Source organism: Ursus arctos, unplaced genomic scaffold (genome assembly GCF_023065955.2).
Source record: "Ursus arctos isolate Adak ecotype North America unplaced genomic scaffold, UrsArc2.0 scaffold_28, whole genome shotgun sequence".
Taxonomy (NCBI): domain Eukaryota; kingdom Metazoa; phylum Chordata; class Mammalia; order Carnivora; family Ursidae; genus Ursus; species Ursus arctos.
Window position 1 is genome coordinate 29,471,285 of NW_026622963.1, and position 12,660 is coordinate 29,483,944.

Genomic DNA, 12,660 nt, shown 5'->3' on the forward strand with positions numbered 1-12,660 from the left:
TTTCCCTAATGCCTAATGGTTCTGAGCTGAGCCATCTGTTCCTTGAGGAATTCTCCCCTCCTCCCTAGAATAACTGAATTCTCCCTGATCTGTGTGCCTAGAGCCACCACCAAGTCTTCTACCACAGCACCCAACACGTTACTAAAGTTAGTTGCCTAACGTCTGTCCTCACTAGAATGTAAGCTATAGGAAAGCATGGTCTCTTGTTGGCTGCTGTCGCAAAGGGCACAGGCATATAGCTTCTGCTCCATAGAGATTAGTGCAGCCCCCAAGCAGATGAAGATATAGAACAGTTCTGGCATCCAGAAGTTTCTTTGCGCACCTTCCCAAGCAATAACCGCTCATCCCCCTGATGTAACTGCTATTCTCACCTCTTTCCACATCTGTTAGTATTGCCTGTTCTTGAACTATACATGAATAGAATCATTCAGTGGGTATTTTTGGGTATGCCTTCTTTTACTCAAAATAATGTCTGAGATTCATCCATATTGTTATATATATTCGTAGGACCATCTTTTTTCTTACTATATAGTACCGCACTGTTTGAATATAATACAAGTTATTTATTCCTTCTCCTGAGGGGGAACGTTTGGGTTGCTTCCAGCTTGGGGCTGTTATGAATAAAGTTGGTGTCAAATAAAGTGTATGATAGACATGTGCACTTTTCTCTTGGGTATGTAACCAGGAGTAGAATTGCTAGGTCGTGGGGTAACTACATGCTTTGCTTTAGTGGAGATTAGCTCACAGCTTTCCAAAGTGGTTGTGCCAGTGCAGACACACCTGGAGCATGAGAATTCCAGATTTTCTACTCCTTTGCCATAACTTGGCATTATGTTTTTAATTTTAACCATTCTTATGGGTGTGTAGTGATATTTCAGTGTAGTTTTAATTTGCATTTCCTTGTTGATTTATTGGCCATTTGAATATCCTTTTGTGAAGTGCCATTTCAAGTCCTTGGACCAATTTACTGGTTTCCTTGTCTTTTTCTGACTGATCTGTAGGCGTTCTATTTATTTAATGTGAGTCCTTGATTGGATATATGTAGTTTGAATATCTTCTCCCAGTTTGGGGCTTATGTTTTTATTCTCTTAATTTTGATGAAATATAATTTATCAGGTTTTTTTATGATTAAAATATTAATCATATAATTTGGGCGATCCTGTTTAAGAAATCCAATCTACCTCAAGGTCAGGTACCTATTATTCTCCTGTTTTCTTCTGGAATGCCTTTCCGTTTTACCTTTCATATTTTGGTCTATCTTCTATCCATGTATGTGATGTAGTAGGTCCTAATTTATTTTTTCTCCATAGCTATCCAGATGTTCCAGAAACATCATGGAAAAGACCCCTTTTACCCACTGGCTCACAATAGCACCTGTGTTCTAAATCAAATAAATGGCCACCTAGAGTGGATCTATTTCTAGACTCCTCATTCTACTCCATTGGTCTATGTGCATATCTTTGTACTATCACTACACCATCTTAATTAGTTTACCTTTATTATAAGTCTGGAAATCTGATAATGTTTGCTCACCAGCTTTGTTCTTCTTCATCTAAATTGTCTTGGCCCCTTTAGGTCTCTAGCTTCTCCACATGCATTTTAGAATCAACCTATTGATTTACTCATGTATGCACACACACACACACACACACACACACACACCCTGATGGGATTATGATTAGAATTGCCCTAAATCTATAGATGAATTTGGTGAGAACTGACACCTATTGTCTTCTACTCCTTTTACATTGTATATCTCGCCATTTATTTAGAACTTCCCTTCTCTCAGTACTACTTTATAGATTACAGTGAAGAGATCTAGCACATATTTTGTTAGTGTTCCGTTAAGTATTTCACACTCTTGATTCTATTGTAACTGGTACTTTAACTTGATTTTCCAATTATTTGTTGCTAGTATGCCAAAATAAAAATTTTTATGTTGGCTTTATATCCAGTATCAAAGTACGTTGATTTTAATATATCTATTAAATATTTAATATATTGTCCTCCTATCCTGTATCTTTGTATCATTGCTAAATTCATTTATTAATTTTAACAGTTTGTATGTTATTTTAGATTTTGAAGGTATATGACATATATGAAAAAGACAAATTTCACTTTTGTTTCCAACGTTTCTATTTCTTATTTAAGCTTTTCTTGTCTTATTGCTCCCATGAAGACCTCTCATACAATGTTGAATTAAAGTCGTAATACTGGACATCCTTGTCTTAGTCATGAATTCAGGGGAAAAAGTCTTCATAGTGTTATGTATGATGTTAAGTATCATGGGGTGACAGATGTGGACTGAAGAGAGTTCTTACAAAAATAAAGCTGTCCCAAGCATTGGTCAGGCTATAGAGTTTTGATAAGACAACTTTTTATGTGGCAAATTACTATATCATTTATAGATTATATTGTATATGTAATATATTCGACGGGCCCTTGAACAATGTGGGGGTTAAGGCCACCGACCCCTACACGGTTGAAAATCCATGTATCACTTTTGACTCTCCCAAAACTTACGTATCAATAACTAATGCTGACAGGAAGGCTTACCGATAACATAAACAGCTGTTGATACATATTTCGTATGTTCCACGTATTATATGCTGTATTCCTACAATAACGTAAGCTGGAGGGGGAAATGTGATTAAGAAAATCATAAGGAAGAGAAAGCCCATTCACAATACTGTTTCGTATTTGTCAAAAAAGCTGCTTATAAGTGGACCCATACACTTCAAAACCAACTGTAGATGAAAACCCACAAGATATTGTTATTATTGTTCTTTTAAAACATCGATATTTTTCTATGTCTATAGCCACACCTTTTCTAGTTCTAGTGGTTTTCATTCCTTCCTGGAGTTCTGTGCATCTATCGGGAATCCTGTTACTTCAGTCTGAGCCACTCGTTCTAGTATTTCTTGCAGTGAAGTTCTGCTAGAGCCCAACAATCCTCTCAGCTTTTCTTGACATAAAATGTCTTTATTTCACCTTAATTTTTAAGGATGATTTTTCACTATGTATTGAATTTGAAGATGAAAGTCTCTTTTACTTTAATGATTTTTAAAGATATCATTCATTGTCTTCCTGCTGCCATACTTTCAGTTGAAAAGTCTGCTGTTAGTCTTGTTATCCCCACTTCAAAATTTATCTTTCTTTTCACTGCCTTTAATATTTTCTCTTTCTATTTTCTTCCAGAAGTTTAATCATGATGTTCCCGTGTATTTTTTAAATATTTATCCTGATTGGGGTTCTCTGGACATCTCGAATTTGTGGGTTAATGTCTTTTATCCGTTTTAGAAAATTCTCAGCTTCTATGTTTTCAAATGTTGTTTTGACCTTTTATCTTTCTCCTATGCTCTTAGATCAAGAGAGAGCACATATGGGCACACCTGGGTGGCTCAGTCATTTAGGCAGCCGACTCTTGATTTCGGCTCAGGTCATGATCTCTGGGTGGTGGGATCAGGCCCCCCATCAGATTCTGCACTCAGCATGGAGTCTGCTTGGGATCTCTCTCTACCTCTTTCTCTGCTCCTCCCCCACTCATGCTCACTCTAAATAAATAGATAACTTAAAAAATTATAGGGGCACCTGGGTGGCTTGGTCAATTAAGTGTCTGACTTGGTTTGGGTTCACGTCATGATCTCAGGGCCACGGGATCAAGCCCCAGTTTGGGCTCTGCACTCAGCTCAGAGTCTGCTTGAGATTCTTTCTCACTCCCTCTCCCTCTGTCCATCCCCCTGCTCTCTCTCTTTCAAATAAATAAATCTTTTTAAAAATTATTTAAAAAGAAAGAAAAAGAGCATATACGTTATACATCATTACACCATTTAGATATCATCTTACATTTCTATTACATTATATTTTTTCTATTCCTTTTTTACCCTCTTTGTGCTTTAGCTTGAATATTTTCTATTAACTTTTCTTTGAGTCCACTTAACTTGTTTTCTGCTGTGACCAATCTGCTGTTAAACCTATCCAAGGAGTTTTTAAGTCTAAACATTACATTTTTTAAATGTCCATTTGATTACTTTGCATAGGCTTTTTTGAAGTATTCTTTTTGTCCATTTTGTTCATCTTTTCCTCTATTTTCTTTAATATAATAAAATCTACTAACTTCAACATTTGGATAATTTAGTCTACTTAAGTCTTTTCTTTTCTATTGATTACTAGTAAAAATTTTCTTGCCTCTTTGCATGTATCCTGATTTTTTTATTGTATATGAAAAAACCATTGAAAACTGAACTTTTTATTTTCCTCCAGAAATGGTTCATCTTGCCACCTGTTAGGTAGACAGGATGAGGTGTTGGTCACCTTGATCCATGCAGGAATTAAGTTTCCAAGGAGTTAGGGAGTAGCTTTACTTAGATTAGTTTCACTCCTGTTTTTATATGTCTCAAAGATGAGATGTGTCTTATATTTATTGTAGGACATTGACTCCAGGAGAAATTTTTCTTATAAGCACTGTGAGACTGCAAAAGCATGTCATCTGCCTCTCCAGTCCAGCATTTAGTTTCATAAATCCCCTCAACTCAGCATTCAACAAATATTCTATCAGGCAAACTGACATTGGGGGTTCTCTAAATTTCAAACCAGCATTTCGAGCCATATGGCAGTCTAAATCTCTGCCGGTTTCTCCTCCCCTAGTATAGTTCCTCTGCCTGTTCCTCAACCCATGATCAGACTCAGCGAATCTGAGTAAGGAAAAAAAAAAAAAAAGTAAACTCAGCTCCCCTGGGAAGAGCACGTCTAGCTTTCGAAGTTCACTTAGTCCTTTTTGTTTCCACTCCCCTCAGATATCTTTTAAAATGTGCTTTCTAGGGGCGCCTGGGTAGCGCAGTCGTTAAAGCGTCTGCCTTCGGCTCAGGGCGTGATCCCGGCGTTCCGGGATCGAGTCCCACATCGGGCTCCTCCGCTAGGAGCCTGCTTCTTCCTCTCTCACTCGCCTGCTGTGTTCCCTCTCTCGCTGGCTGTCTCTCTGTCACATAAATAAATAAAATCTTTAAAAAAAATAAAATAAAATAAAATAAAATGTGCTTTCTAAAAAAAAAAATGTGCTTTCTAAATATTTTCTAGTTGATGCACAAGATTAATGGCTTACCATTACTTATTAAATCTTACTGGAGGGATGCCTGGGTGGCTTAGTCAGTTAAGTGTATGCCTTCAGCTCAGGTCATGATCTCAGGATCCTGGTATCAAGCCCCACATCAGGCTCCCTGCTCAGTGGGGAGTCCGCTACTCCCTCTCCCTCTGGCCCTCTCCCCCTCTCCTGCTGTGCTTGCTCCTTCTCTTTCTCTCAAACAAATAAATAAAATGTTTTTTAATCTTACAGAAAGTAGAAATCGATTTTTTAACTCTCCCGACATTTTTATGAGGTAGGTACCATTTTCAGACAAGTTCACATAGATCACATAAGAGCAAATAATGAAACCAGGAGAGGGACCTAAGCTATCTCATTCCAAAACTAGGGCTGATAGTAGCCATGATGATATATTGCCACCAATGAATGGGATTGCCCTTTTCTAATAGGTAAAGAAATGCTAATTTTGATTTCTAACTGAAAATCTGAAGAGAAGTTAATTTTTTAAACCTTTTCAGATATGTTTTGAGTCAGATATATAAATAAATTATTTTAAATTCAAGGCATATTTCTTACCAAAAACTTTCTATAGAAACTACATTACCTTTTTCTATTCCTCAAGCCCTAAGAGATAAATTTATCTTAATCAAAAACCTTTTTGCCTGTTGTCTTCAGGAAACATAAGGGACAACCGTCAATTTTTCTGTGCCCTCCTCCCACAGAATGCTATGGTGAGTTATGACAATTCCCGTCGTTAATACAAATGCATTATAGAGACCACCTTCATTTTATGGTTTTCATTTTTGGAATTTGAGTGCAGTGACCTCCTTAACTGCTTGATTAGAACAGCAAAGACTAAGATAATTAGAGCAAAAATGGGAAAATCCACAATCAACTCGTATTTTGAAAAGAACCAAAGAATACCAGATGAGGGCCCAGAGGTCATTAGGCAGCTATTGGTTCATGCGTACAAGCAATAAGTCTCAACATACGTTACAACACGGAAACTAGCACATTCTGAAAGCGCCAGTGCTCACTCTTTGTGGGCCTTTGCCTAAGAATAATGTGATAATGATAAATCCCTTCTAGCTTTTAACCAGTTTTAACCAGAGAAAGGTTTAAGATACGAAGAATCAGAATCTCTTCCACTCCCTGTACTGGCAGGGAGGAACTTGAACTTCATATCTGACCATAGTAAAAATCCAGGACATGAACTTACGAAGAAAGACTTCAGGTTGTTGATTTTTAGAAAAGAAAACATCACATGATAGTGCAGAAAAAACAAACAATTCTATAAAGAAAGCAATGGTCTGTTTGAAAGCAGAATTATAAACCCAAGACGTAAGGAGGAAAGAAAAAAATCCACATAATCTTATGATGGGATTTTAAATATTCCCATTACCTTTCGCTGCTTGTCAATCAACCAAAGAAGACCATGATTTCCATGCGTTGGAGATTTCTGGTAGACGTGTTGGTTCATTTCCTGGATTTTATCACTCTATAAATGTTGGTGGGTCAATTATGCTACCATCAAATGATGTTACAATGCCACTCTCCCTGTATTTAAAAAAAAGCCTTTAGGGGCGCCTGGGTGGCACAGCGGTTAAGCGTCTGCCTTCGGCTCAGGGCGTGATCCCGGCGTTGTGGGATTGAGCCCCACATCAGGCTCTTCTGCTATGAGCCTGCTTCTTCCTCTCCCACTCCCCCTGCTTGTGTTCCCTCTCTCGCTGCCTGTCTCTATCTCTGTCAAATAAATAAATAAAATCTTTAAAAAAAATAAAATAAAATAAAATAAAAATTAAAAAAAAGCCTTTAACCTTACATGTCACTATAACCAACACCTTACAGCTGCCTTTACCACGTGACTGCCACTTGAAAGGCATTCTATGTATATTTTTGCTAATCTTCCTAAAAACACTGCAAGTGATGCACATTATTTTTAATTTATAAATAAAAAACAAACTTAGAATGGTCAGGTGATTTGTCTAAAGCCACACGAAGAGTAAGTGATGGGATCATGAACTGAGTTAAATTTAAGAGTTAAATCATGATATAGTTCCAAAGCCTGGGTTTTTTCCACAAAATCACCCTTCTTCCCCTAAAAGTCTTGGCTCCTCCTCACTTTGGTTCCAACCTAGCTGCCCTGTTTTATCCCTCCTCACTTCCCTTCCCACCACGTCCATTCTTTCCAAATGTGTCCATTCCCTCAAATATTTTGTACTTATGTTCTCCTCTACATCTTTACACACATAATTCCTCATGCTATTTCCAGTCCTCAACCCTATAAAAAGCCAAGTTGTCTCTCAAGTTACTCCTGAGATGCTACCTCCTCCAATAAACCTGACCAAACCACCCTGTTACCTCTCCCAGTCTCCACAGCAATCTCTCCCTTCCAGATACTTCTACAGCATGTATTCTGTACTATCTGTTCATTCAACAAAAATGTATTTGCTTCAAACAATGGGGATACAGAGATGACCAGAAGTGAAATCCTATAACAGATTCATAAAGATGAAATACATTTTCGAATATATTAGGGCACCTGGATGGCTCAGTTGATTAAAGTGTCTGACTCTTGATTTCAGCTCAGGTCATGATCTCATGGTTCCTGGGACTGATTGAGTCTTGTACTGGGCTCTCCACTCATCAGGGAGTCTGCTTGGAGTTTCTCTTCTCTCTCTCTCCCTCTGCCTCTCCCCCCAGCTCACTCGCTCTATAAATAAATGAATAAATAAATTAATTAATTAATTGATTAATAGTTTTTAAAAAATAAAACAAATATATTAATATGTATACCTATATGTACAACCATATTAATAATAGCTGACATTACTGAGTACTTACTATTTACCAGGCACCATTCTAGACCACTTACATGTTCTAACGTATATACTCTTCATAGCAACTCTGTGACATAAGTACCTTTTTACTTGTGAGAATACTGACACACACAGAGTTTAAACAAGCTTCCCAAGGTCACACAACTAGGAAGTTGGGTGAACTGGCTTCAGAGCCTGTGCTTCCAAGACCACCACCATATTTATGTCCAGATATAGTGCAGAGGAGACAATCCTGTCCCACCGAAGACTTCACAAAAGAGGTGATGTTCTAAAAGTGTCTTGAAGAAGGATGAGTTCATCGTGGGGACCAGGAGAAGAAGGAGGTAGTGGACATTGTAGTTGGTTCCCTAGCATCCAATCCAGTCTCCCTAAGCAACTGTGAAGTTTGGAAAAGTTGGAGAAGATGTGAACTCCATGAGGGGCCCATGACTGACCTAAGTTCCCCAGGTCAGTAATTCCAGTAAGTAATTCCAGTGCTATGGTCCATGATTCACTCAGAAACTCGAACCTAATGGCATTTCTTTGCAACAGAAATTGATTCAAGTTAGTCCACGAGATCACACGAAAGAGAAAACTACTCTTTCTCTTTCCTGGATCTGCAAGAGGAAACAAATCACCCTGCTTCCTACTGGCGGCCATTTTACAACCATGAAGAGGATGAGCATTAGCCTAATGGCAAAGTCTTAACCTAAGTTACCCACTCCTAAGCCAGGGTTTTACCTGCTCTTCATCCAATTCTCCATCATAGAAAGTCTTAGTTGTAATGGCACCCCAGGCCAAGGCTTCATACCACACTACTTTCCACCAACAATCAGAGTCCTCACCACCATCAGGCCAGTGAGGGATCCAGTCACAGAATCCAACCTGAGTGACTAGTTTCCTGGGTCCCTTCTAGTAGGAGCTGTCTTTGCTTAATTTTCTCCTGAAAGCGGAGCCTGAGGCAGGGATTTCTATACAGGTAGCTTATTTTAAATGACCCCAGGGAACAAGATTGGGGAAACTCTGAAGAACAAAACAAGGAGAAAAGGAAAGTAAATACAAGGGCACATTAGCGAACTAGTCCCTACTGCTGACAACCAAACACTGGTCCTGCTAGCAAACTCTGAGGAATTATACAGACTATGACTCAGAAATGCCACCATTGGACATTTGGAGGGTTGAATCATTTTTCTGCCAGTTTTCATCTCCCATTGGTCAAATGTTGCCCAAAGAATGTTAACTTCATCATACTTGCAGGTTTGACTATGCACAAGTGTCCCGCTGGCCCTCCGGCTGGTTCCCAAAGAGTCCCAGAATGGATGTATCAGAAAATCCCTGGGGCAGAGAGTGAAAAACACGCTCTGCAGCTGGAGGCAGGTGCTGATACCACTGTGCAGCTTATTCCTGCACCAATGGCTGGATGAAAGGTGGAATGAGGATATGAGGTGTCCACACAGCAGTACCAGATGTCAGAGAGAGAAACTGAAAGCACCTGCAAGCCCAAGGTCATTATGCAGCTGCTAGAATTTGGCTATCTCTGTAGCTTCAGTTAGGTGAGCACACTAACTTCCTTATTGTTTAAGTCACTTCTTTCCTTTTAATCCCCCCTTTAATAAAAGGAGACTCCTGGGGGGGGATATATAGACATATAGATATATTTGTGAATTTTGGCATGGCAAGTAGCAGCAGGAAGGCAGCCAGAAATACAGAATTAGTTTTCCCTGAGACAGAAGATTTGTTTTCCTCATTGGTTGTGAAGCCTTAATGGTATTGTATTGTCCACGTTCAAAGTTTGTTTATATTTGCTTCTGCAAACTAAAGCATGCTGTTTTTTCTGTAATCAGAAGCTGAAATCATGCCAACTCTTGCAGAAGGCATCCTATACAGAAGAAATACCACAGACAAAAGAAGCCAAAAAAAAAAAAATCCATTAATCAGCTCAGTTTTTCATTCCACAAATGTGGGGTTCCCCCCGTGTACCAGCCATTGTTGTGGTCACTGAGGATATAGCAGGGAAACACACAGACAAAATTCCCCACTATGGAGGAGCTTAGGGTCTAGTAAAGGAGACAGACAGTAAACAAATAAATAGGAGGGGGGAAAGGTAAGACTGACATAATTTTAAAGGATCATCTGGCTTCTGTATTAGGGACAGACAGTAAGGGGCAGGAGCAGAAGCATGGAAACCAGTTTAGATGCTAACGCAATAATCTGGGCTGGAAATGACAGTGGCCTGGACAAGAGGGATGAGAGGTGCTCATTCCCATCCCTTTGGCATGCCAGTAAAATCTTTGAGGAGGCAAATGGCTGAGGAAGGAAAAAGAACTCCAGAAGGAAAAAGAGTACATTAGAAGAGGCCACTGGATAGGTGTTAGGGAGGACATTTGACTGCAGGTGGGCAGGAAGAGTCAAGTAGGCGAAAGAAGCAAAGATTGAAAGAAATGTGGATTATGAATTGAATCTACTTTAATGGGTTTTTTAAAGATTTATTTATTTATTTGAAAGAGAGAGAGAGCATGTAAGCATGCAGGAGTGCGAGGAGGGGCAGAGGGAAAGAATCCTCCAGCAGATTCCCCACTGAGCACAGAGCCCAACACAGGGTTGGATCTCACGACCCATGAGATCACAACCCGAGTCAAAACCAAGAGTTGGATGCTTAACAGGCTGAGCCACCCAGGCGCCCCAAGAACCCATTTGATGCTAATCCGTAACCGTATGATCGATAATATTGGAATTGCTTTTAATTACTTTCAGCCACTGGGTTCTGTTTCTTTAAATATAACACCTGCCAAGGCTAGACCATGTGGGACCCAATATATATCGGGTTGCACAGGCTTACACTGGATGACATTTGTCCTGTTTAACACATTCTGAAAGCGGTTTTCAAATAGTTTTGCTCCTTAATTTATTAAATCTTTCCCTCTGGAATACATTAAATACCAACTCTTGCAAGGAAAAGGAGAGAGAAGGCAGTTTAGATGTGAATCAAACTAGAATCATGATCAAAGAGAGACTCAGTAGATAGAATGTAGTTCAGAAATTAAGTTCACTAAGTCTGGACTTCTTCCATTAATCATTTCATAATTCATATTTCCAAATACTTACATTTTCTTAAACAAGCCCTTTTTCTTTCCCTCGGAGGAGATGCTTGGTTCCTCAGGAGCCCCATGGTTTAGTAAAGACAAGTATGTGAAGTAAAGTATGAATGACAGGTGACCATGAAGCCAAATCTTTGCGATTTGCTCTCCTTTCCAGACTCAGTGGAACAGTAAAGTAGAGGAGTAGCTGCATGATCTGTTGGGTGGGGAGTAGCTGGATGACCAGTTGCGCAGGGAGCACTGTATGATCTCCTTACTAAAAAAAAATTGGGGACACCAAATCTTCCTTTAAAATGCAAGTATACTCTTCGAGTATAGATCCCATAATGCCTCAGTGCTGTTATAGCAATGCCCTAGTTATCGAAGATGGTGGGCAATGGGGCACTGACCAAGAATAGCGGGGGAAATCCTAAAAACTAAGGAAATCAGGGAACTGAAGTTCTGGCCCATCTCTGCTACTATGTAACTCTATGGCTTAATGAAAGTCACATTGCTTCGATAGGCATTGGGAAACCATGGGATATCCACATGAAAAAGAATGAATTTCAACTCTTACCTTACACCACATTAAAAAAACTTAATTCAAAATGGAACAATGAGCTAAATAATAGAGCTGAAATATAAAATTCTTAGAAGAAAACATAGGAGGAAATCTCCTTGACATTGGATTTGACGTTGTTTTCTTATATATGACACCAATAGGACAGGCAACAAAAGCAAAAATAGATCAATTGGACTCCATCAAAATTACAAGCTTTGGTGCATCAAAGGACCCAATCAACAAAGTGAAAAGGAAACCCACAGAATGGGAGAAAACATTTGTAAGTCATATATTATAAGGGGTTAATATCAAGAATATATATATAGAGAGAGAGAGAGAACTCCTACAACTCAACAACAAAAAACAAACAACCTAATTTAAAAATGAACAAAGAACTTAGGGCACCTGGGTGGCTCAGCTGGTTAAGCCTCTAACTCTTGGTTTTGGCTCAAGTCATGATCTCATGGGTCATGAGATCAAGCCCCACATGGGGCTCCGTGCTCAGTGTGCAATCTGCTTGAGATTGTCTCCTTCTGCCCCTCCCCCCCATTCACACTGTCTCTCTCTTTCTCAAAATAAATAATAAATAAAAATCTTTTAAAAAAATAAAAATGGACAATGAACTTGAATAGATACCTCCCCAAAGAAAATATGCAAATACCAGTAAGCACATGAAAAGATGCTCAACATCACTCGTCAGTAGAGAAATGCAAATCGAAACCACAATGAGATATCGCTTTACATCCATCAGGATGGCTCTTACAAGAAGAAGGAAGGGAGGGAGGGAGGAATGGAGGAAGGGAAAGGAAGAAAGGACGAAGGAAAGAGAAAGAGAGAGAGGGAGGGAGGAAAGGAGGCAGGAGGGAGGGAGGAAGGGAGGGAGGGAGTGAGGGAGGGATGGAGGAAGGAAAAGAGCAAGTGTTGACAGTAATGTGGAGAAATCAGATCCCTTGTACTCTGTTGGTGGGAATGTAAAACGGCACTGCTATAGAACACGGTATGGTTGTTCCTCAAAAAATAAAAAATAGAATTAAGATTTGATCCAGTAATTTGACTTATGAGCATATACCCAACAAGAAATGGAAGGAGGGACTTGAAGATCGATTTTTAGACCCAAGATTA